The sequence below is a fragment of the Argentina silus genome (assembly GCF_951799395.1).
Source record: "Argentina silus genome assembly, chromosome: 12".
In the NCBI taxonomy this organism is placed as follows: Eukaryota; Metazoa; Chordata; class Actinopteri; order Argentiniformes; family Argentinidae; genus Argentina; species Argentina silus.
Genome location: NC_139666.1, coordinates 2,633,959 through 2,637,403, shown reverse-complemented (window position 1 = coordinate 2,637,403; position 3,445 = coordinate 2,633,959). Strand labels below are relative to the sequence as shown.

General features: G+C 39.4%; 1 long non-coding RNA gene across 1 annotated transcript; it reads right to left on the bottom strand.

The window, feature by feature from the left end:
* Positions 1-2,137: 2,137 nt before the first annotated feature.
* Positions 2,138-3,159, bottom strand: LOC310813479. Its single transcript, XR_014554550.1, has 3 exons — positions 2,581-3,159; positions 2,362-2,441; positions 2,138-2,261 (listed from the first exon to the last, which is right to left on the bottom strand). It is a non-coding gene; the product is annotated as an uncharacterized lncRNA (long non-coding RNA).
* Positions 3,160-3,445: the final 286 nt, after the last annotated feature.

Genomic DNA, 3,445 nt, shown 5'->3' with positions numbered 1-3,445 from the left:
TGTAGTACATTATTACTGTTATGTTTAAACATTTTCAAGTTTCAAGTTTTTTTTACCTTTGTAGTGAGTAAATGCAGTATATCTGACTGGGAAGTTTTATATGGTCACAAATCTGTTCGATATTTTTTCACTGTCACAGAAAAAAATTCCAAATATGCATATGTTATTTCTCTCTGAGATAGACAAATTTGTTTAGCTGACAAATGCATTTAAAGGACCCCATATAGCACTGCACATTGATTTAAGTAATTGAATAACAATTAAGTTGGTTGGTGTATTGTCTATGTAACTGAGTAACGCATTAAAGGGATTTTATACTTTATAGTCAGATGGTTCCATACCTTGAAAGTAGTCTATTGACCAGGAGAAAGTGTAATTCATGGTTCAGAGTTGTCTTAATAGCAACCACTAACTTCACTTAACTTGAGCCAGGGAAGGAGGCAAATTAGACATTTCACATTCAATAATGAACAATAGGCAAACATAAACACTTATTTGATCATAAGGGTTGGTCGGGGATAATCCCTCATACCACCAGTACATCCTCTACAAATATGTGGAATAGGCCTAGTGTATTATCGCATTACTAAATTCCATAAGCTATATTCCCTAAAACATTGAATGACCAATGTTGCATACATCTGTGCCAATGTCTTTGATAGGGTATAAAATCAAATATTTTAGTAGATTATAGGAAAATATGCATACCTACTTCATAAAAAAATACGTTGAGCCTTTACACATAAACTAAATGGTTATTAAAATCATCCTGAAATTTGTCAAATTCCACACTTTCAATCCATGGTAATATTGGGAGGAGAGAATAATATAAACTAGCATACAATAGGCCTATGTAAGTCCACCACCACACTGCATGATTGCCCCCACTGATCATTGGAACTGGAGCATAACAGCAACCGTATGTGAATGCGCTCCACAATGATCCTGCAATGTATTTATTTGTACGTTCTATATTATCCACTATTGCCAGCAACCCTACGTAGGTAAGTACTGTAATAATGAGCATGTTCATCCCATATTCAATCATCCCAGCCCACTCATTGCCGGAGACCTGCCCTCCGCCTCTACGTTAACTGAAACTTTGCCACTTTGGCGTCCAAGACAACTAAACTTAGTTGTTTCCAATTGTTCCCCAATTTCTCCCATTGCTTTTGTGTTAGCGGTGGCTAACGTTAGCTGAAGTTAGTAGTGGCTATTTAAACAACTCTGAACCATGGATTACAATTTCTCCAGGCCCGCATACTACTTTAACAATAAGAAACCATCTGACTATAAGTTGTAAACAGTATAGTGAATAATTAACTATCCCTTTAAAGGTGGAATCCTAACTCGAGTTTGCGATAAATTAAATCATTGCGTATTGACATCAATGCAAGATTTAGTAATGTCTGAGTTACGCCTGCAGATTTAAAGCTAGGATTCCACCCTAAGACAACAATTCATATATGTCTCACTGATGGGGAAAATGTGTTTGCCCTGCATATTCTATATCCATATGTTTTGTAGTATGCCTACATCATCTATGCATGTGTGGATATTCCTGTCTGTTCTATGTCTGCAGTCTCTTTTCATATTGCTTCATTTATAAACCAAGACATTTAAATAGTCTTGTTTGTGTGTAGTAGTGACTCTTAGACACAGGAGGGCAGTGTTGTACTATAGCATACATTTTGCCTCCCATAAATAACTTGTATGAGATTTTGTTTTAATACCCTAGATCGGACGATAACATTTGTCTTCCTTCTATAAATTGCTGACTGGTAGTGCCTATGCCAGCTAGGGCAGCCAGCCAGGGCACGCACAGAGAATGTGTGAGCAGCGTGGAAAACTGCTAGAAACAGCTGCAACTAGTAGGCTACAGTACATTATATAAGATTCTCAGTGCAGATATCAACAAGACTGTGAGACAAAATACATGAGACATTGTGATGAATATGTAACTGTATTGGTTGTTAATAAAAACATACCTAGAAATAAATTACATTTCAAAAATCAACATTGTCACACATTAGACAGTAAAAGTCTCTCTCCACCTCCTGGTCACTAGACAGTAAAAATCTCTCTCCACCTCCTGGTCACAGCAGGGGGCTGCAGCACACCCATGGCACCACCTCTTCTTGCTCCCCAGCCTCTGTGGGGCGGGATAGGCTCCCCTCAGACGCTACAGACTGTGGTGTCCTCTTCCTCTTCTTTATCCGTCTTCCTCCTTTTGGCAGAGGAGGAAGAGGCTTGCCAGTGGTCTGATTTAAAAAAAGAGAAGGAAAAAAAACGGATTTAAAAACGAACTGACTCAAATGAACAACATAATAATATATCAATTAAAACCAGAATTTAAAGTACCTGTAGTAACACAAAGTACCTGTAGGTGGTGCCATGGGTGGTGCAGCAGAAGACAGAGACAGACAATCTTTTATTTTGGGCTGCAGAGGGCAAAAGTAAAAAAGAGCTCATGTTAAACAGAGCATGTCAGGCAAAAAGCATACATGACAACCATTATTTACTTGTACATTAATAATTGTAGGCTACACCTTTCTACAAATGTCTACTTTTCCACCTTACCTTTGGAGGAAGCTGCTGAGGTGGACCAGGCTACAAATTGAAGATACAATAGTTTGACATTTTTATTACAAAAACACCTTTGGAGGTCTGTGCCTTTCTGAGCCTTCACAGGAGGGAGGAGTCACGCTCGAGGAGACGGTAGCAGTGGCATGGCCAGGGGAGGCGGGAGAGGCTGTGGTCCCAGAGGAGACGGTCCAGCGAGGTTAGACAGGGGTGATGGTGTCTTCTTAGGAGGTGGTGGTGTGAAGAGCCGCCAACGGTGGCTTGGAGGAGCTGGTGGTAATGATGGAGTTGAGGGAGTGGCGATGGCATGACCGGGGGAGCAGGCACATGGCCTGCTTCTGCAGCAGGGTGCCCCTATAATGTTCGTTTCACACAGGGAGGCGCTGGTGGTGTTGCCTCTGTCAGGGGTGGTCCCAGCACAGGCTTTTCTACTTTTATATGCCTCTGAAATTAACATGGCATCAATGTCAGAAATAGACGTCTTTTCAACATTGAATCAACAACAAAATGTTTACTGGGATGCCATGCTTCAATTAGACTGAAATGTATCCTCAACTGTTCAGTAAAGGAGGAGAGATGTTATAAGATAATACTTCATCTGTATACTGTACAGTAGTCTGTTATGCTGGTTTGGTTTTGTTTCATCACGTTTTTTTATTTGATTATGGTTATTATGGATTATGTTAAAAAAAAAAAAAAAAAAAAAAAACCTTTAAACTTGTTTTCTGGTGGTATTTATTGATTCCCTTTGTACCCTTTTTTTAGAACCCTGTAATCTCAAGTCAGATTCCCCTCAGCTTTTGGAAGTATTCATAGATATAGAATTGTAAGTCACTTTACTATGCGGTATCCAAAAACCTCT